The 23,623-nt window shown below is 37.8% G+C and overlaps 1 protein-coding gene across 5 annotated transcripts in view; it reads right to left on the bottom strand.

The window, feature by feature from the left end:
* Tfdp2 (transcription factor Dp-2) overlaps positions 1–23,623 on the bottom strand; it is a 127,049-nt gene that overhangs the window by 81,598 nt on the left and 21,828 nt on the right. The window contains exon 2 of one of the 5 annotated variants that reach the window (XM_010608192.2): positions 16,545–16,629. The exons of the other annotated variants lie outside the window; for them this stretch is intronic. The gene's annotated coding sequence lies outside the window, so the exon portion shown is untranslated. The remainder of the gene's footprint in view (positions 1–16,544; positions 16,630–23,623) is intronic. 5 annotated transcript variants of the gene reach the window in all.

A 23,623-nucleotide genomic window follows, 5' to 3' on the forward strand; every position in this document is an offset into this window, starting at 1 on the left:
TTTTTTGTTTTTTTTTTTTTTTTTTTTTTGAGACAGGGTCTCACTATGTAGTTCAGACTGACCTGGAACTCACTATGTAGCCCAGGCTGGTCTCGAACTCACAGTGATCCTCCTGCCTCGGCCTCCCCAGTGCTGGAATTACAGGCGTGTGCCACCATGCTGGGCTCCCCACATAATTCTTAACGAACTGCTGTTAAGACTACTGAATTTATTCTGTTCATTCAATCTACACCTATTTACTTTTTACAAGGGGCCAGTCATTAGAGGTCAACCTAAAAAATAATCTAGTGAAGATATAATCCCTAGCCTTGGGAAGTTAGTCCAATGGAGGAAATATTATAAACAAGCAAATACAAGAATAATTCTGTTAACTGTTACAAAAGAAATTAATGGGTATTGGAGGGATAAGGGTATTTCACCCAGTGCTCTTCTAGATGAGGTAGGGACCGCTCTCTGAGGGGAGTGATATTTTAGTTGCAATTTGGAAGGTAAAGAGTTCTCAGCCATGGTAAAAGCAGGAAGAAGAGCATTCCAGGCAGAAAAGAACTGTGCAAAGGTCCATGCAACACCCATATCAAAAGTAAAAGAAACTGGGCTGGAGATTTAGCTCAGTGGTTCTGCTGCCTGCCTTGCAAGTGTAAGGTCCTGAGGTCTATCCCCAGTACCAGAAAAAAAGAAGAAACTGAAGAAGATAAAAATACACATAAGGAAATGGTTTTTGAAGGAAAAAAGTAACATAGTAATTTTAGTTATTTATATACAATACTAGAAGGATTATATTTATTTTCTTATCTAGGTATATAGCAAACAAAGCACAAGAGAAAGGATCAGAATCATGGATGCTGCTCTGCACAGAACTAAAAAGGAACAAGAGGATTATTAGATATCAGTATTATTTAATATTAATAATATTAACACCAATATTAATGCATAATATCCTACTATACAGCTGAATTACATTTTCTATAAACATATATTTATAGTCACCATATTTTATAATCATAATTATGAAATAAATACCACACAAATCTGACTATTTTCTTGTCATGAACTTCAGAAGTGTTTCTCACGGGTGAAAAAAAAAACACTACTTTAAGGAGTTAGATACATATTGCCAGTTTGCTTTCCAGAGTGACTGTGCTGATTCATATCCCCAACAGAAGCAGAGATCACTAAGTAGAAGTAGAAAAGAAGAATAAATAGAAGTAGAAAATGTGAAGTGAAGATGCCAATTTCTCACACCTTACACAAAGGTCATAATTACAAAAATTTTTTAAATTTGATATAAAGATTTTGTTTTTAATAGCTTTTTTACATGTTATTCAAAGCACTACACATCTTCACTGTACAAAAATTGCAAAATATATAAAAGCACAGGAGAAAATAAAACAATCTATCACTCAGCCACTCAAAAATAATAATGCTTCATATACATAAATCAAGCTTTTGTTGTATTTTTCTTTTTCAAAAAAAGAGGATGAAATACACCATACATGTTTGTTTAACTTTATTTATTTATTTATTTAGATATTGGGGATTGAACTAAGGACCTTGCGCTTAAAAGGCAGTGGAGGCACCACTAAGCTAAGGCCCTAGCCCCTTGTTTTATAACTTTCTGAACTTAACAAAATGTTCAGCTTTTAATACCTATGGAATACCACGACAGAAGAGCATCACAATGCATCCAGTAACTTTTCATGCTGCTTTCAATTTTTCTGTCTTTCTTTTTTTTTTTGGTTTGAGACAGGGTCTTGCTACTAGTTCAGGCTGGCCTTGAACTGACTATGTAGCACAGGCTGGCCTCGAACTCATAGTATCCTCCTAGTTCAGCCTCCCAAGTGCTGGGATTAAAGGCGTCCTCTAGCACACATGCCCAATTTTTCATTATTATCAACATCTTTAACCTTTATCCCACAGATCTTTCTTTACCAGGATAAATCAACATAAAGAGATACCGCTGAATCAGTTTCCACATTTTCAAGCTATTGATATGTACTTAAGCAAATCATCCTCTAGAGAGTCTGTCTCACTTTGAGTTCATAGTAGTCTCCTCAACCTCCCCAAAGTGAGTATGACAAAAATATTAACAAAAAATTCTTTTAATAATGTGGCTGCAAAAACTTTTCACCTTCAAATTTTGATCTCTGATGAAGTTGGACACATTCATATTTTTATCAGTCATTCACATTTTTTCAAGTACACCTTCTGTTGCTCCATTTTCTTCTTGTAATGTCAATATTAGTTATTTATTTGTATTACATTTAGTCACAGTGCTTCCTTCACCTCCTCTGGTCTGTGGCAATTCCACGATCTGCCTTGTTTATGATGACCTTGACAGTTTCGAGGAGTACTGGTCAGGCGTTCTGTAGAATACCACTCAATATGGATTTATCTGATTGTTTCCTCATGGTTAGACAGCAGTTATGGGTTACTAGGAGAACGATCTCATCACCTCATAGCCAAGGTGCATGCTATCAAAGTGACTATGACCAATAAAGTTTACCTTAAGGACTATCTGGTTGAGGTGTTATCTTCTAGGTTTCTCCACTGTAAAATTTTTCCCCTATATCCACTTGACATTTCTATACACTACACTTTGTATAGTGGAGCCCACACTCAAGGAGAGAGAAGGGGTTAAACTCTTCTTGCTTGGGGGAGGAAGATCTACATAAACTGTCTAGAATTCTCTATGGGACATTTATTTATCTCTTCTCACCCATTTATTTATTTATTTATTTATTCATTCAATGACTTATTTATAAGTATGTACTCATGTTTTTAAATTTTGATTAAAATTCTACATTATATTATTATTTTGTTATTCAAATTGCTCACATTTTGCCCACAGGGGCATTTCTGGGTTAATTTCAGAATCACTTTTTTCAAAAGACCAAAATTTTTCTTAAAAGGTTTAACTTCTTTCCCTTGAAATACATACTCTCACAGTTCCTCCACCGAACAGAATTGTAGGGGACTGTTCTAGTGTAATAGATATGCCTGGATATAAGCAAATCCTAGCTTAGGTTTTAAATGGAGCTGCTGCAGCAATATTTATGTGATTCCTCATCCTACTAAACTTTCTTATTAATACTAGCAACTTCAGTTAAATTTTCATTATCAGGACACACAACACATGAAAGAGGGCTATGTCTTCTCCCTTTCAAAAACCACACCTCTTCTTTTTTTGGCTGCGTTGAACCTAAGGCCTCACACAAACTAACTCTCTACCACTTAGCTACACTCCCTGGATCATCTCTTATTTTTATTCCATGTTACATTAATTAGGATTAGAGAAAATGGTGCCAGAGACTTCTATGTAGAATAGAGGAAGCTGCAAGAAAATGTTTCTCCAGACTTTATAAAAAGAAAAGGTCAGGTGATGTTCATCAGTAAAACTTTTTTGAGCCCATTACAAATTTCAGGGGATTTAGCTCAGTGGTTCCGCCGCCTGCCTCGCAAGCACAAGGAATGGAGTTCGATCCCCAGTACCGAGGAAAAAAAACAAAAAACAAATTTGAAATTGCAAGATAATCAAGTAAACTGAAAACTTTTTTGAAGGCAACAGGACACACAACTGCTTCATCCTTGGCAGAGTAGTAGCTGTCTATAAGCAATGAAGAAACTGGCTGCTAAAATACTAACAAATTCTTTCTCTAAGTCAATCATGCCTTAACACGACAGCAACTTGGAACAGCCGCAAGCTCTAGAAGCACAGGGAGTGGCTCTCGCTCCTATCAAGTGCTCACAGACTGGAAGGAGTCTCCGTGATGGTACACGAGTTAAGTGACGTCACTAGCTGCTACTGGCACAAAGCCCCACTCCCTCCCTCCCATGGATTCCTCTACCCTAAAAATTAAGTCGAATCTCACTGGAGGAGGCCCAAAAATCTCCCTAGGCTCTGACTAAATCTCAATCTTCTGGGGGAAGAGGTGAAAGAAAACCTTCCAGGTCGGGTGAAAGGAGAAGCGGATCTCGCACACTTAGAAGGCCTACCCCACTGCTACGTAGAATAGAAGCAAAAATCCTTTGTGGCGGTGGTCCAGGCATAAGATTGCTACCGCTCAGGAAAGGGGAAACAACGCACAAACACACAGGGACTAAGAACAACGCTAGACCAGGACAAGAAAGAGTCATCCATGCCACCACCATAAACCTAGCACTGAATAACGAGCAGCACCAGTCAACCACTAGAGAAGGCTATGGAAAGACTGTCTTCCTCTGTGACGGGACATGAAAGGATTCAGGAAACCCAAGAGGGCACAAGAAGACCGAGGAAAATGTATCCAGTACCCAGGCCTAAGGACAAAGTAATAGCCAGGTGAGGTATGCTGAACGTAATCACAGCAATATCAAAATCCTCAATCCCGCTGACAAATGGACCAACAGATATCAGGCACAAGTAACGTCCAACCTCAGTCTCTGCTTTTTTTTTGTACCAGGGATTGAACTTGGGACCTTGTGCTTGTGAGGCAAGCAGTGGAACCACTGAGCTAAAGACCCATCCTAGGGAGGATTATCACCAGGATGGCATAAAAGGAAATGAAGGCAAGGAGTTCCAGTCTTCACTCTTACTTTGGATGTCATTTCCTGGTTTCCAGTGCAGGCTCTTCAGCCTCCAGCACCATAACCTTTCCAGGGCAGATCCCTCAGTCTTGCAGCGCAGACTTTTGACACGGACTTGAACGGGACACTATACTGAGCTCCAGGCCTTCGACTGGATCCTTCGGGTCTCCGGCGCAGACCTTTCCCACTCCTCACACCTCACTGTGGGTGGCCATTTGAAGCAAATTTTGTAAATCCTTATGTATTTGTATTAAATCTGCTTTGTTTAGTAAGCACTGACTGATACAGGTAATTTCCTGGACTCTGTCCCGTGTATTTTTTCTCCTGATAAGATTTTAATCTGCATCCTGCAGCCACAGTAAACTGTTAAATGTGAGTAAATGTGAGTTTCATTGCATTGTCAGTCTTTCTAGTGAATTACTAAACCTATGAAAAAGACTCTAAAACAGTTTGTAACAAATAACAGATTTTGATAACTCTCAGTTAGTTCCCTATCAAAATCTGTTATTTATTACAAACTGTTTCAGAGTCTTTTTTAAAAATTGTAAAAACAGAGCAAATACATTTGACATTTATCTTATGATTTTGTATTATGATCTCCCCCTTCCCCTCCTCCTCCCTGGCGAGCATCAATACAGTTACAAGTGTGGCGCCCCTATGATCATCTCTAAAAGGCCCCATCCCTAGGTCTAAACCAGGTGTGATGGCACCCACTTGCAATTCCAACACTCAGGGAGGCTGAGGCAAGCAGATTCCAAGTTTGAGCCCAGCCTGGGCAGCTCAGTGTCTAGCAAGACCCTGTTTCAAAATTAAAAATTAAAAAATGGGCTGAGGACATAGTGCGGTGTAAAGGTCCTGGATTCAATCCTCAACACCTCAATCAATCCAAAGCTTCTCTTTTAAAAAAACAAAAAAAGGCCGGGTGTGGTGGTGCACGCCTGTAATCCCAGCACTCAGGAGGCTGAGGCATCGCTGTGAGTTCGAGACCAGCCTGAACTACATAGTGAGTTCCAGGTCAGTCTCAACTACATGGTGACCCTGTCTCATCAGCACTCAGGAGGCTGAGGCATCGCTGTGAGTTCGAGACCAGCCTGAACTACATAGTGAGTTCCAGGTCAGTCTCAACTACATGGTGAGACCCTGTCTCAAAAAACCAAACAACAAAACCAAACAGAAAAGGGGTTGGGGGCATAGCTCAATGTGAAGGTTCTCCACCTCTAATATCACCACACTGAGGACCAGGCTTCAGCACATAAACCTTTGGGGAATATACTCAAACCATATCCAAATCATAGCAAGGTCCTACTTACAACAAACATACTAGGGCCAGGGATTTAGCTCAGTGGTTCTGTTGCCTGCCTCACAAGCGCAAGGACTAGAGTTCGATCTCCGGTACCAAAAAAACCCAAAAAACAAAAAACAAAATATCCAATCCAGAAAACATACTAATGAAGCTTTTTATTACGGTGTTACAGTTCGGATGTTGTAAATGTGTTCATGCTGGTCAGGCAGAGTGGCTGGGTCTTGTAGGAATGGATTAGTTCCTGTGAGAGTGGGCTATTCTAAAAAGGAAGCCGAACACCTTCCCACATCCTTCCTCCTGTCTTGCCACGTGACTTTCTCTCTCTTGGATGTACTCCCACCATGATGTCATTTGCTGTCTTCTGACTGTAACTAGAAGGCTTTCACCAAAGGCCAAGGAGATAGAGTCACCTGATCCCAGATGTTCAGTCTCCACAACTGTGAGCTAAATAAACCTAATTTTATAAAGCACCTAGCCTCAGGTATTTTCTTATAGCAACAACAATGACAAAAATAGATTAAGACAAATAGGAAAAAAATGCATGTCACTCCCATAGATTTCCTTCTCTCTATAGCCTCCTACTATTAGTCTCTTCACATCTAGAAAAATATCACACACAAAAATCCACTTCTGCCACTCTCTTTACAGAACTGTGGTCCCAAAGAAAAGTAGGGAGATACTGAATGACGAGAGACAGGAGAGAGAAGAAGCTGCCCTCGATGCTGCAGAGAGCAGCACAACACATGTGGTAGCTAAAGTTTCTGGTTAGCAAGAACCTCACTTCCTTACGTTGTACATACGGAGTAGAGATGGGAAGAAATTAATCTCAGGGACTTGTTTTTACTTTGATTCATGGAAATATCTCCTGAGATCTAGTATATTTAATTTGAACTGCTAGTTTCTGATTCTATTTGAAACTTTACTTCTCTGTGTGTTTTTATAAATTTGCAAATAGGCTAGTAGAAATTAAACCTGGGTTTACTTACTGACTGCCAGCTAAATTCATGCTTCACACAGTTGATTTTTTTTTTCTTTTTTTATACTGGGGATTGAACTCAGGACCTTGTGCTTTTGAGCCAGTCATGGTGCCACTGAGCTAAATCCCTGGCCCACACACAGTTCAATCTTTGAGGTCAAGATATCCTACAACAATTCTGCACATGTTCAAATAGGATCAGATAGATTCTCACCTACTTTTGCTTTCCCTAATTGCTAACCATACTGCAAACAAATAGCACTATGCCTCTTATAAGTAGTAATCTGTCTTCTGATATTATTGAGCATACAGAATAGAACAGAATAAAAATAAAAGGGAAACTTTCTCTCAAGGGAGATCTAATCCATATAAATATTGTCAAGAGGTATGAGGTTTAAACTGAAGTGTGGTAGCAACCAATTAGAAATATGCAAGTTATTCTAAAATAAAGTGTGTTTGATAAAACTTATAAATTAGTGAGATAATATGCCAATTATCAGACTCACGCTCAGCCTAAAAAAAAAAAAATATATATATATATATATATCACTCTCAGGCTGAAAAATATATTACTGAAAGATTTCTGAAGAAATATATGAACACAGAGCTGTGTATTTACATGATTAACTACTGGCCTCAAAGACTTGTTTTGAACTGTCTTTATCACCTCAGAAAATTAATTAAATTATCTGCACCTCAGTTATCTCAACTCTAAAATGGATATTACAATAGTACCTATCTTACAAGCGAGTTATGAAATTGTATTTTTGTGCCAGGGATTGAACTCGGGACCTTGCGCTTACAAGGCAGGACAATGCCACTGAGCTAAATCCCTGGCCGTGAAGTTTTTATGAAAATAATGAATATAAAATATTTAGCAGAGTTCCTGGAAAATAGAATAGAACTAAAAATACATAGAGTAAAAGACTTACAAAAATGTTTATTCTCTGAAAATCGTGAGACAAAGCAAAACAGCAACTAAAGTCAAAAGGTACTTCAGCAAAAAAATACAAACAGAAGAAAAGAATAAGCTGGGCATATGTGGCACAAGCCTGTAATCCTAGCTCTCTGGGAAGCTGAGAGAAGATCACAATTTGGATAACTTGGTAACTTAGCAAGATCCTGTCTCAAAAATAAAAACATAAAAAAAGGGCTAAGAGTAGAGCTCAGTGTAAAGGCACTGGATTTAATCCCCAGCACCACACCACCCAAAAAGAAAAATAATAAGAAAAAGAGCAACAAAACAAAATTATAAGGAAAGAAGTCTGCAAAACAGTATCTTACATGAGGACTCACAAAAATTTTAAGCAAAATGAATTTAAGAATTTATAAACAGGAACCATGTATGGTGGCAAATGCCTATAATCCCAGTTACCTGAGACGCTGAGGCAGGTGGATCTCAAATTTGAGAGCCATTTAGTGAGACTTTTTCTCAAAATAAAAATAAAAAGGGGGGCTGGGAATGTAGCTCAGTGGTATCTCACCTGCCTGGCAAGTGCAAGGTTCTGAGTTCAATCCCTGGTACTAAGGGTGTGTGCGTGTGTGTGTGTGTGTGTGTGTGTGTGTGTGTGTATACACACACACACACACACACACATAAATAAAATAAAAAGGGCTGACGGAATAGCTCAGTGGTAGAGTGCCCTTGGATTCAATCCCCAGAATCAAAATTGGATGTGTGTGTGTGTGTATAACTTTGTGGTAAACTTGCATAGTGTGTATGAGGTGCACATACATACACACACAGAAACTAAAGGATATATAATATAAACAATATATTTTGTGTTACAAAATGAAAATATAAGGTTGGTTTAACATCAGAAAAATCATTATAAGTCACCATATCCATAGAATTTTTATTTGTTTGTTTGGTATAGCTGGGTGTGATGGCACACGCCTGTAATCCCAGCATTTGGGAGGCTGAGGCAGGAAGATCACTGTGAGTTCGAGACCAGCCTGGACTACATAGTGAGTTCCAGGTCAGCCTCAACTATAAAGTGAGACCCTGTTTCAAAAAACCAAAAAAAAAAAAACAAACGAACAAACAAACAAAAAAAACTAAAATAATTCAAAAGATGAAAATAAGACATTTGATAAAGTTCAACAGCCATTCATTAAACCTCTCAGCAGACACAGGATAGTTAGGAATTTCTTCAATGTGCTAACAGACATCTACCAAAAAACACACAACTAAAAATCATACTTATGGTAAAAAATTGAATGGTTTCCCCCTAAAATCAAGAACAAGACAATGATATCCATTTTCACTACTTTATATTTACCAGCGTAGTAAGTCAAAGAAAAGAAACAAAAAGGGAGCAAGCATGGTGGTACATGCTTGTAATTCTAGTACTTGGGAGGCTGAGGCAGGAGGATTGCGGTTTCTAGGCTAGCCTGTTACAAAATGAGTTCAATGCTGGCCTGAAGTACAAAGTAGGACCTTATTTCAGAGAGAGGGGGAGAGGGGGAGAGGGAGAGAGACAGACAGAGACAGAGAGATAGACAAGAGACTGAGACAGAAAGATAGTAAGATAAGAGTACGAAGGAGACAGAAAGAAAACTATCTTTGTACACACAAAGTACTGATCTATGTGGAAAATCCTATGGGGTCTAAAAGAATTTACTAGTAGTAAATTTAGCAAAGTCACAGGCAACAAGGTCAATATACAAAACAACTATATTTCTATATTCCATAATCTAAAATAACCAGAAATTGATATAAAACTTAACTTACAACAGTATCCAAATAAATATTTAGGGATAAGTTTAACAAAATAGGTGTAAGATTATAAGAAATATACTACTGGAAGAAACTATAGAAGATTTAAATTAATAGAGGGATAACCATGCTCATAGTCAAAAGATTCAATATTGTTAGGATGGTAATTCTTTCCAAATTTATCTATGTGTCAGCAACACTCCCTATAAAAAACTCACCATTTTTGTAGAAATTTACAAGCTGATTCTAACATTTGTATAAAAATTCAAAGGACTGAGTATAACCAAAACAACTTTGAAAATGAAAAAAACTGGTGGATTTATATTTGCTGATTTTAAGACTTACTATAAAGCTATGGTAAAGTTTCTCAATCTTGAAACTATGAATACTTAACAGGCTAATTATTTGTCATGGGGGACTGTCCTGTGCACTGTAGGATATTTTAATCCCAACAGAGACAAGTGCCCCACATTCAGCTGTGACAATCAAAAATATCTTGAGCTGAGGATTTAGCTCAGTGGTTTCAGTGCCTGCCTTGCAAGCGCAAGGTCCTGAGTTCAATCCCCGGTACCAAACCAAACCAAACAAACAAACAATAAAAATGTCTCCAAACATTTCTAAAAGCTACCTTTCAATGAGAGCCACTGAACTATATTAACTAAGACAGCATGGCATCAGCATGAAGATATAAAGCAATAGAACAGAACCTAGAATTAGACCCTCAATTACAGTCAATTGATATTTGAAACAAATGCGAAGCAACTTTAAAGAAATGGATAATATTTTCAGTAAATGATACTATCTATATTGATTTGATATTCATATGCAAGAAAAGTAAATCCCACCACTCATCTCCATATACAAAAATGAACTAACACTTTTACCACAGACTTAAATTTGAGAACTAAAACTAAAAAATTTCAAGAAAAAACCTTAGTAATCTTGGTGTAGCAAAGATTTCTTAAATAAGACACAAAGAAGCCCAAACTCTTTTAATTGATAAACTGAACATCAAAATTTAACACATAATCTTCTCTTCAAATATTACAGTTAAGACTAACTACAGTATGAGAGAAAGTATTTGCAAAATATACCTGATAAAGGACTAAAATCCAGAAGGAAACAATAAGACAAACAATGTGATAAAAAAAAAAAAAAGAATGGGCAAAGACTCTAGGAAGCTGAGGTGGGAAGATCATGTTTGAAACCAGCCAGGGTAAATTAGCGAGACCCTGTCTCAAAATAAAAAACAAAAAAGGGCTGGGAATATAACTTAATATAAAGGTCCTGGGTTCACTCCCCACTGTATGTGTGGCAGGGGAACAGCGCAAAAATTTAAATAGTTACTTAATCACAGAAAATATGCTGATAGCAAATAAACATGAAAAGATTTGTAACATTAAGTCATTAGAGGAATGTAAATTAAAACCACACTGAGCACACAGTATAGCTAGAAAGGCAAATAATAATAATAATAATAATAATACCAATAATAATAATTTTAAAAGCCACCCACTCCCCTAATCATACCACATACTGGCAAGGACATAGCAACTAGAACACTGCTGGTGGGAATACCAATTTACAGAGATACTTAGGGAAACACGTTTGGAGACTTTCTATAACATTAAGTATAAACCTACCATATTAACCATAAATTCCACTTCTAGGTATTCACCTTAGAGAAATGAAAACTTATTATTTTAGTGTTCACAGCAGCTCTACTCCTCATAGTTCAAAACTGGAAACAACACAAGTATTCATCAACTCATGAATATATAAAATTGCGGCATACCATACCAGAAATACTATTCAGCAGTAAAAAAGTACTGAACATTGATAAATTTCAAAAGGAATATGTTAAGAACAAAAATCCAGACATAAAATAATACTAGTACCTTATAAAAAAAATTCAGGGGCCGGGGATTTAGCTCAGCGGTTCAGTGGCCTGCCTTGCAAGTGCAAGGACCCGAGTTCGATTCCCGGTGCCAAAAAATAAAATTAAATAAAATAAAAAATTCAGCATATCTAAAATTATGATAGCAGCTTCTTTTTGGGCCATATGAGTCAATAGCACTTCATTATCTTTTGTTACTTAATTCATTTATATACCACTCCTCCTTAAATTTCTGGGTTCACAGCAGTTCATAATGCTAACAAGTCACATTTGTATATCAATGCATGGTTTCATCATTCTCATTCAATCAAACAACTAGAATGTGGTATACAAAATGTAACAGGTTCAAATCCCAGCTGACTATTGGCTGATCTGTGGTAAGTCACTTAACATATATAAAATTCAGTTCCCTGCCAGAGATTTAGCTCAGTGGTTCGTTCCATCACTGCCTCACAAGTGCAAGGTCCTGAGTTCGATCCCCAGTACCTATCAATCAATCAATCAATCAATCAAATTCAGTTTCCTTATTCATCAAACAGAATAGCATGGGGTAAAAGGAAAAGACAGTGCTGGGGACAGGGATGGTACAATCAGCAATTCTAACACAGGTGAAGCCACTAAGGACAGAAACCTCCTGAGAAGGCTGGGAACGTAGCTCAGCAGTAAAGAAGGTTCTGGGTTCATTATGTCATTCATATATATATATATGTGTGTGTGTGCGTGTCTGTGCGTGTGTATATATGTGTGTGTGTGTATGCACGCATGCACACACATATACATATATACACACACATATGCCATATGTATATGTTATATATATACATATATATGTTCAATATGCTATACACACACACACACACACACACACACACACACACACATGATATCAAGAGAAAAGGCAAGTATGGTGGCACGCGGTCCAGTATTTTGGGAGGCTGAATCAGGAGGATCAAAATTAGAGCCCAGCCTGGGCAACTTAGGGAGAACCTGCTTTGAAATTTTAAAAAGTGAGGGTGGGGATGGGAGGGATGCAACTCAGTGCAAAAGCCCTGTCTCCTGAGAAGCAAAAGGTTAGAAGTTATACTTGAACTTGACTTCCAAAAGAACCAGTCTGAGAAGGCGAGCCTCATGAGTCTTGGGTTGATTTTGGATTTTAAACTAGAGATATCAAAAATGTGACCACAGAGACACTGGTTTTTGGCAGAAAAAAAATTATTTTTTTTCCCTTTATACGTAGATTTTAGGTATATAACACAGTTACATTCATCACTGGGATCGTGTACCTTTTTTTTTTCAGTACCAGGGATTGGACTCAGGACCTGCGCATGCAAGGCAGGCACAATGTCAACTGAGCTAAATCCCTGGCCCTCAATTTTCCATTTTTAAGCATGCAAAGGACTCGTTTCTATCATTGGGAATGGGACTCCACAAGTATTGATCTGTTCATCTACATACAGAGAAAATGAATAATTTTAAACTAATGTAAGACAAGATAGTTTTACTCTATAATGAAGAGAGAAATCACCATTTCAGATATATTTGGTTTATGTACTTAGCCAAGAATCTACAATTTGCGGAAAGGTGAATGCCTATAAACCAAAAGCCAGAATCACTCAAGGATTACATTATGGTAGATTCAAAATGCTACATAAAGGATTTTCTGTGTACCTATCATGTGCCCTGAAGAGGCATTATACTAGGTCATTTATATATCACTTCCTCCTCACAATATCCACTATGAGCTAGCAGATTATTTTTGTCTTGGGAGAAGAGAACAGTGACATTCTGAAATGACTAAGTAATTTGCCCCAACAGTCACCCTCTGTATGTGGCAAGGCTAAGATCCAAGCTCAGGACGATTCCATACTCTGAAAATCTAGCTACACTCTGGAGATACAGCTAGGTAGTAGAGTGCTTCAGTTTGATCCCAACCATGGAAGGAAAAAAAACAAAGATCGCTCTCCTCCAAAAACAGAAAATAACCATTGATCACTGCATGAAACCCAGTTCTAAATCAAAGCTGGCAAAACATCTCAAAAATAGCAGGCCTTTTTTCCTCCCAAGATAGGAAACAGATGTTACCTATACACACAAAAAAACTGAGGCTTACCTATAAAGAATATAAGGTCCTTTTTTGTTTGTTTGTGTTTTGAAACAGAGTCTCACTTTGTAGTTCAGGCTGGCCTCAAACACTCAGCAATCTTCCGGCCTCCACCTTCAAAGTGCTGGGATTATAGGCATGTGCCAGCCCACCTGGCTACAAAGCAAGGTCTTGAAACTTTAAATGCCTAGCCCCTTCTCTACACTGGCATTCCCCTCAGCAGTATCATGACACTTGAAGAAGAGGAGGATCCAGAGTTTTTATTCTGAGTAGCCCACAAGTATTTAGTAAGCACCTGCCACAGGTCAAGCACAGTGCCTGGCACTGAGAATACAACAATAAATTAAAAACAAAAAAGACAGCTTGACATAAGTAGGTTTCATTCTAATAGAGTGATATTGACAACTAAGTGGAGAATTAAAACGCAGTGCAGTACGTGCAGAAAGAGAACAGTGCAAGGTGCCACACAAATATGGACAGTATAGAGGTAGGGCCACCAGATAAGATACAGGATTCCCTGTTGGGTAGGAGAGCACATGCCTCTGATAGCAGTTATGCAGGAGGCTAAGGCCACAGGAGGAGGAGCCACAACCAGCGTGACCAGTGGTAAATCCAAAGGGGTTGCAGCTGGGACTGTCAGTCAACTACGCCTCCCACTAGGAGATCCAAACAGTGCATTTCCATGGCCACCGCAGGACTACAAAAGCTTATTCTCTTAACTATACAGAAGCTTATTAACTATTTTGAGTTGAACTTACTCACTTGAGAAAACTGAATGAAACTAGAAACACAAGATAGGAAAAATCAGCAGAGCTAAGAAAACCCTAAATCTTGGATTAATTTTGGTTCTTAGCTAAGAATTGAAATTGCTCTGCCAACCAAAAATATAGTTTGTTCCTAGGTGGGTTTTTGTTCTTTTATTCAGTAAAAAAATATCTGGAACCTAAGGATTAGGTATATCTGAAGAGATGTAAACGGTAGTTTATCAACTAATTCAGAATTTCTGTTTTGGTGAAACAATTAAAATGTTGTGAATTCTATAAATAATTTTATTTCAACAAATAAGTTTCAAGTTAAAGTGATTACGTTTCCTATTTAAAGTGAACAGAAGGGGGCTGGGGATTTAGCTCAGCGTTTCGGTGGCCTGCCTTGCAAGCGCAAAGACCTGAGTTCAATCCCCAGTACCAAAAAATAAAAAAATAAAAAATAAAGTGAACAGAAGAGTGTCAGATAAAAGATAGTTCTCTCTTTTTCCAAAAACACAGGATGAGTTGAAAAAGAATACAGTACATAACAGCTACAGAACTAAGTATGGCTGAAGGGAGAGGCTAGAAGTTTTCATCTTTAACTACAGGCCCCAGAAGTGATTCCTCACTTTCATGAAGTTTTCCAGCTACCCCTTTTCACAGTTCATGCTATTATAACATCCCCACCCCCCCAGCCAGGTCAGTTCAATACCAATTAAGCTCAGGGTATATTTATGTCAGAATCCTTCAACATACATTCACATATATCTGATGTTGTTTTTATTATTGCCTGGAAAATAGTCACATCTATCGCTGAAGATCTCCAAATTTTATAGAAGCTACAAATGATTTAAGGGGTTTAGATGTCCAGAAAAATACAGTCTACTGATCTAAATCCTGATGTAAACTGTGTTTTCTAGAAATTTCTATGTAAATTAATATTTTAGTACTCTATTTTTAGATTATATATTGATATCAAAGTCCTAAGTTTCAAGCCTAAGCCCCATACATCTAGTACATCTAGTACACATCATTAGCCCAATGACTTTATCTGTTTAACAATTGGGTTATTTCATCGTAAGGTCAAAAATCAAGAAGTTACAAAACCTGGCCAGCAAAATAACTGTCAACTTCTCCAGGATTATATGTCTTTTCTAACTAAATATTACACTATAAAATTTTACAACCCAGAGTAGCAGAGAGTTCAGGAAACACATTCAATACAAAATTCTTTAATATCATCTAGGATAACAGATGCTACTCAAAGTTTCAATTCTTTTTATTCTCTGCTTCCAGATTTTTTTTTTTTTTTTTGGTACTGGGGAATCAAACTCAGGTCCTTGCGCTTGCTAGGCAGGCGGAGGAACCACTGAGCTAAATCCCCCATCTAAAGGCTGAGAAGCGGTAACCCTTGGATTTTTTTTTTTTTTTTTTAGGTGCAGAGATCAAACTCTGGCCCTGCACTTGCAAGGCAGGCATCAGAACCACTGAGCTAAATTCCCGGCTCCCAGCTTTCTTTTTTCATATGTGGAACTTCTTGTATTTTGTCTTCTTAAAGAATTCTTTCCTGTATTCTCTTTGCTCAGTAAGTAATCCAGTAGCAGATTGTAGGATTTATCTCACTGATACATTTTCATTAAACCCAAAAGATACAAAATTGGAAGGCAGGGGACAATTTAAAAGCTCCCAACAAAATCTGAAAAAAAGAGAAAATCTGACATTGAAATTTTGTCACTGTTTCAGTTACTCAACAAATATATCTGTATGCTGAGGCTCTAATACTCACTCAGCCACTATCTAAGGTACCAGTCTTACTTTGTTTTAAAAAGGGTGTTTAAAGCTGGGTGTGGTGAGGCTGAGGCAGGAGGATTGCTGTGAGTTCAAGACCAGCCTGGGCTACACAGTGAGTTCCAGGGCAGTCTCAACTACATAGTGAAACCCTGTCTCAAACAAAACAAAACAAAAACAAACAAACAAACAAAAGGGTATTTAAAATGGACAAAAGAAAGATTCTATTAAAAAAATTTCCAAATGAAACTTTCATAGTAACTCCATAAGGATAAGTCAGAAAAGCAGAAAGGTAAATTGTAAAACCAGTTAGAAATAAACATGCATTTTAATGGTTTTATTTTTATGGCACTGATTTTGGATGAATAATTATTCAAATATCCATTAAAACACAAAACAAAGTTATCTTTTATTAAAAGCCTGCCATGCATTGCAATCTTAAAATACCAACGGGTGGGTGAGCGGGTGAGAGGAGGTCTAGCTCAACAGTAGAGCATGCACTCTGCACGCAGGAAGCCCTGGATTTGATCCCAGCTCTGTAAAACAAAACAAAAAAACTAATGAGGGTAGTAGCTATCTCCCTCTCTCTCCCTCCCTTCCATCCAACTGAAAGTAAGAGATTAGGGCTGAGGCAAAGTGGTCAAGCAGGTGGGAGTAATCTGCCGAAGTCATGAGACCTAGGCACATGCAGAAAACACAAAATCCAAGATGACTCTACAATTCCTGAACACTGTAAACAGAGCCAATCAGAAAGTACAATCTTCAACGTTTCATTCACGACTGGTGCAAAACCAAACAAGCCGTCTGCAGACAGCTTAATTCTGACACTAGGCCTAGCGACTTTCTGATAGGACAACCTTCTCAACTGCCTTGCTTGCATGAGGGAAAAGCCCAATTCCAGGTATGAAAGGCCCTCGTGGTCACTGTGAACCTTTTTACTGGCCTGCTTTCACTCTGCAAAGCACACAGCACTTCTTTTCCACCCTCAATAGATGTAGTCATTGCTACTTTTCTGTGTGTCTTGTCAGATTCTTTGTTCAGGACCTGGAAATAATCTCTTCAGGACCCAGGAGCTGCTAACATATTCTTGGTGAGCCAGCCAGGAGATAAAGTGCTTTGGGGACGCCCCTCAACAACCCAGAAAGTACAACATGGGTCCATCTGACGCCACCCCGTTTTGGGTGGCTCCGAACATGTCCCGAGCTGGGAAGACTCAGAGGTCATCAGTGAGGACCGACATTATCCATGGGACCCAGTGAAGTCCAAGGACTCAACTGAGAAGGAGCCCACTTGTCTACTCCCTCCCACTTCTTGTCCCTTCTTTCCCACTGAGGCTCTCATCTGTCAGAAACTCACCTTTTCTGACATTAGTTATCAGGGAGAGGAGAGAGCTGCAGAGTGGAAGAGGTGAATGGGAGCTGGAGGACTCGTGGCTTCGGGGACAGTTCCTCATGTGTCCCAGCATGGTGAAGGGGGCGTGGACGTGTGTGGCCTGTTTGCCCAGCCTGTAGGAGAGGCCCACAGGCCTGCGGGAAAGGTGCCCCTTGGCCCTTCTCAGCTGTCCGCCAGGATCTCTCTGGGTCCTCAGACTGCCCGTGAACCCCTGCCTACCGGTACTGTTTTCTCTGGAGCCTCTTGGAGTTGCCTCGATAACGCTAGCTTGCTTCCTTCTTCCATTTTACTGGGTTCTGCTATTCTGAGGTTTACCTGCCTTTCTCTTTCTTCTCTTTCTATTTTTGGTCATTCATTGTGGGTATGAGTCAGTTAAGAGCTGCCAGGGTGTCTGCTATTAACCCAGTGGCAGAATAGACCATGTTAGGCTCCACCAGGCCCAGGAAAACATACAGATTACGCAGGCTCCGTGTGTGTGTGTGTGACCTAAAGTTTAATGTGTATTTTGTCTTCCTACATATTGGTTCTGCCCAATAATTTATTTCGCGTTTTCATTCTTTTTTGGGGGAAGAGCCGTCGATGACTTGGTCTCTTGCTTAAGTAGCCACCTGCCCCAGCCCGGCCCTCTTTGTGCTCAGAGTCACATCTGCACCTTTGCCCTACACCGCCTTTCATCTCTAGGCAGTTATCCTCGGTGAGTCACTTTTTCAGGATCTGAGTTCTCAGACCTCAGGGCGCCATCCCAGTTCGCCTTTCCAACATATGTCTCTACCATGCGTTCCCACCATGTTTTCCAAAATGACCTATGGACACCGAGAAATCTCACCCTTATAGATAAAAGCTAAGGTCTCTGCCAGAGAACACAGGGTCCTCATCCCCTCTTCCCTTGAAAATCTCGTTAGATACCATCACTGCTTCTTCTAACATGAATTCAGGTAATTCAGAAATGCGTCCCTGCTGGCCTGAGTGGAACAAAGGGAACGAAAGGAGAGGGAGTCAACCGCAGACACGAGACGCCCCTTGCATCGCATGAGTCTGTCCACTGGCCTGCCTCACGCTTCCTCCACCTTCAACCACGTACACACCCATCACCCTTTCAGCATGCATTCTCCAGTCCTTTGTTCAGGAGACCAAGAACCTAGGAAGACTCTCTTTGGGACCCAAAAACCAGTAACTATAATTAAATCTCTAACAATATGTACGTGTGTAGGAATAGACAGTTTCTGGATTATTGTGTGTCTTCTACGTCAGACAACAACAAGAACAGAGTAAATTCTGAGAACGACACACGTAGGGTTAGGGATAAAGATGCCAATAGATAAAACCGAAAACAAGATGGCAAGAACATTTCAAAGTTATTCAAGCTCCAAAAGTAATTTAAAAATCTATAAAGAATGTTATCTTGGGCCAGGTGTGGTGGTGCACGCCTGTAATCCCAGCACTCGGGAGGCTGAGGGAGGAGGATCCCTGTGAGTTCGAGACCAGCCTGGGCTCCATAGTGAGTTCCAGGTCAGTCTCAACTACATAGCGAGACCCTGTCTCAAAAGACAAACAAACAAAAAAGATGTCACTAAAAAAAGGGATAATCAAAGAGTTCCTAGCTTATTCTGAGACAAGAATAAAATACTTGATTTAATTAATTTCACAGGCAAGAAACAAAATAAATACAGTTGGTGCGCTGTATCTACTGATCAGAAACATTCAAGGAAATGCTGCATCCGCACTGAACACACAGACATTTTTCTCATCATTATTCCCTACACAACAAAGTATTAAAGCCACTTACATGGAATTACATAATATTAGGTATTATAAGAAATCTAGAGATGATTTAAAGTTTACAGGAGGCGATGCTTAGGTTATATCCAAACATTATGTCATTTTACATAAAGGACTTGAGCACTGCAGATTTTGGTGTCCTCAGCAGGTCCTGAAACCAATCCCCCATGCATATAAAAGATGGCTATAACATATTACCAGTAAATTCTAATAGTTATTTCCTTTTACTTCAAAATATAACATGTGAGTAAATGTATACAGTTGGTCTTTCTCAATAGTCATCATCTTATAGGCATTTCTACATATTTAACATGATGATAAAGGAAAGGCTGGAATATCAATGAAATAATGAAGTAAGGGAAAGAGAACTGATATTTTACTCAACACCTATTACATGCTAAACGTTATGTATAAAGCTTTACATGTGATCATTAAATGGGAAAATATCCTGCATAGGAGGTAGGTATTATTATCCCCATAATAAGTATAAAAATCAGAGACTAGGAAATTTTTATATTACCAATTTTTGAAATTTGAAGCTATGCTTCTTTAATGCCAAAACCTATGCCTTTTCAAATAGATCAAAATCGCATTACAGCATGAACCAAAATATAATGCCTTTTCATTAGAGTACGTAAAAAATGACCCAGAATAGATATTTAACAAAAAAAAAAATATTTTTTGTTTTTGTTTTTGTTTTTTGAGACAGGGTCTCACTGTGTAGTTGACACTGACCTGGAACTCACTATGTAGCCCAGGCTGGTCTCTCACAGGGATCCTCCTGCCTCAGCCTCCTGATAGCTGGGATTACAGGCATGCTTATTCACAGCTTATTCAACAAAAACTTTTTATACTTTTCCTATTTAGTACTTTATTTTCTTAAAACACATACCTTTATAAAGGAATATTTTAGTCACAATTTTTAATTACTATGAGATTTATTTTAAAAAGGATTAAGTCAAGTTAAAAGTCAGAATGAAGAATTTAATCTCTCCTAAATAACAAATATTTACAAATAAATTATATTGCTAGATTTAATAAAAAAACCATATGAGACAAGAGCTGCTAAACAGTGTTACAGCATGTTTATGGATATTTTGCTTTTGGCTTTGGAAAATCGTGCAAATTTTATGTTGGTCATAAATGAGATAAACATAAATAAAGTTCAACAAAGAAATAATTTAAAACAAATTTGAGAAACAAATCCAAATTGTTGATCAAAATTTATCTTCTTCCCTTAATGCTGTAGGACTATTAGCCAGTGCCAGTAGTGTTCCCAACAGAAAGTAGCCGATTAATTGCAAAAAAAGCAGACAATAGATCAATTTCATTTTCAAAATACTAAACAATCACATACAAAGAGACAATGTAATTTCAACAATTTTTCTGCCAATTGAGTTACAAGGTGATCACTGAAAATGAATTTTGAAATAATTCACTTAAGATTACAGATACTCTTTGCTCTACAAAGAATATCAATTTATCATCCTCGCATTAGAAATAATATCAGTTTATTTGAAAAATAGGTACCATGTCCATATTCTTTATAAGACAATTCAGATGAACTGTTAGGATAAGAATAAAATTTGCATTAAAAACGAGAAAGGCCATTTTATTGTGGCTCAAGTATAATATACTGCATTATCAAAACTATATCTATGTAATATGCCATCAAAAACAGAGCAGTTAAGTAATTCTACCTAACCACAACATATGTTGTGAAAGCAGTTAACAGGAAGATAAAAGATGTAGTAACAACAGTCTCTAAAAATACTTTAGTTTTTGCTTTGTTGCTTTAAATCGGGATCTTTTTGGATTTTCATTTCTAAAACTAATTATTTAAATCTAGTAATTATTTAATATGATAAACTAACCATTATTATTAGAACATAATATATCTTGAAGGAAAAATACAAATAAGGATCAGATGGCACAAGTCTTTCAGGAAAAGTAAAAAGTAGGTCAATAAATAAAACTATTAGTATAATAGGAGCGTTGTCTATTTTCAGATCATTAAGATATTTTTAAATATTCTGAAACCAAACCCTGACTCAAAAGACAAAGTCAGAACCATTCTGTGTTTATTAAAATACAATCTCTTACTAAGCCTCCAATGATCAGGCTAAACTCATCCCAACATGACCTAATATGCAAAGTCTGCCAAAGAATGTTTATAGAAAAAGCAACCAAATGCAACTTATACTACTCACAATATTATAAAATAAAATAGGGGCTTACTATATATCTCTGAGAGTAAATTTGTGAAGTAAACTTTGAAAAAAATTACTGGCAAAAGTTAGTAATCTATTCAACATGGAACTCTAAAATATATAAGCCACTGAATTCTTCAGATTTTGAACAACACCAATTCCCTAGTAACCTTTCTAATTCCTTTTAAATATCATTTCACTCTCATCAAGACAACAGAATTAGTCACATTTCTATTCATAGAAATGCATTATCATGGTGCCTATAGACAGCCATCCAGTAACACTCTTCTATTCACATTTTCTGCCCACAAAATTCTTTCTTTATTTCTATTCTCTTGGCCTTAATATATATTTTAAAAATATTACAAAGTGGAGAGCTGGGGATTTAGCTCAGTGTCACTGCGCCTGCCACACAAGCACAAAGTCTTGAGTTCAAGCCCTTAGTACCAGCAAAAAAAAAAAAAGTTCCAAACTGGATATGATGATGCATGCCTGCAATCTCAGCACTTGGGAGGCTGAGGCAGGAGAATTGCCATGAGTTCAAACCTGGGCTGCACAGTGAGGCCATGTTTCAAAAAACAAAAAAAAGTTACAAAACCTGAAATAAGTGGTTCTACTCTAAATGTATGCACTGTAACATTAACAGGTTGCCTGTTGCTATTCAGTGAATACAGCAACATAAATACATAAGTAAATACAGCAACATAAGCTTTTGCCAAATTCCTCCAAAAGGAGTATTTATATATATCCCTCTTAACTAAGTGGGCTTCACTCAAGAAATTCAAGGTTGGCTTGACAAGTAGAAATCAATGTAATTTACTATATTAATAAGCTAAAAATACCCTACTACATAATCACTGAAACAGGTACACAAAAAACAACTGACAAACTCAACAACCATTCAAGCACAAAAGAACAAACTAAGAATAAAAGGGAAACTTAACTTGATAAAGGGCAGCTAAAAAAAGAGTCTACAGTTAATATCACCTTAATGATGAAAAAAAAACAAAACCTTGATACTTTCCTCCTAATATGGGGAAGGACAGGATTTCCACTTTTACTATTTTATTTAACCTTTCACTGAAAGTCCTAACCAGCGAAATTAGGAAAGAAAAAGAAATAAAAGAAATACACATCAAAAAGGGGAAGTAACACTCTTTAATCACAATTACATATGTTAAAAAATCCTATGGAACCTACAGAAGAGCCAGTAGAACTAAAAAATGAATTTCCCAAGATGGCAGGCTTACAAGATCAAAATGCAAACAACAATTACATGTCTTCATTCTAGCAAAGGGTAACTGGACACGGAAATTTAAAATACCATTTACCATTAAAAAAGGTAAAACTGCAGGGGACTTGGCTCAGTGGTTCCAGCACCTGCCTCACAAGCGCAAGGACCCAAGATCTATCCCCAGTACCAAAAAAAATTTAAAAAAAAAGGTAAGACTAATAAGAAATTGCATTAGTCTCCCCATTCGTAGTTTCACATTCCATGATTTCCCCTCCCTGGTTTCAGTTACTCACAGCTAACTATGGTACAAATATATGAATGGGAAATTATACAAGTAAATAATGCCTAAGTTTTAAATTATCATTGTGAATGATGCGAGGAAATCTCACACCAACTTGCTCCACCCGGCCAGGATGTATATTACTCCCCAGCATATCCATCCTGAATACACTGTCCACCTGATGGCAATAGAGAGACCACATTCACATAGCTTTTGTTACAGTATATTGCTACATTGTCCTATTTTATTATTTGTGATTGCTGTTAATCTCTTACTGTTCCTAAATTATAAATTATCAGAGGTACGTAGGTATGAATATATACAAAAAACATGTGATCAGTACTACCCATGGTTCTAGGCATCTATCTGGGATTCCTGGACTGTATCCTCTGCAGACAAGGCGGAATTAATGGGCAAGATTGCAGGATGTACAAGATAATACACAAATAAGTTAACTCCTTTCTTATTTGCCAGCAATTAACAATTCAGTATGAAATTAAAAACACAAAACCATTTATATTAGTACCCAAATTAAACACTTAAGTGTAAATCTGGCTGGGTGTGGTAGTATACACCTGTAATCCCAGCACTGGGGAAGCTGAGGCAGAAGGACTACCCTGAGTAATCTATATATA

The sequence above is a fragment of the Fukomys damarensis genome, unplaced genomic scaffold, assembly GCF_012274545.1.
Source record: "Fukomys damarensis isolate Sample0158 unplaced genomic scaffold, DMR_v1.0_HiC HiC_scaffold_37, whole genome shotgun sequence".
Taxonomy (NCBI): Eukaryota; Metazoa; Chordata; class Mammalia; order Rodentia; family Bathyergidae; genus Fukomys; species Fukomys damarensis.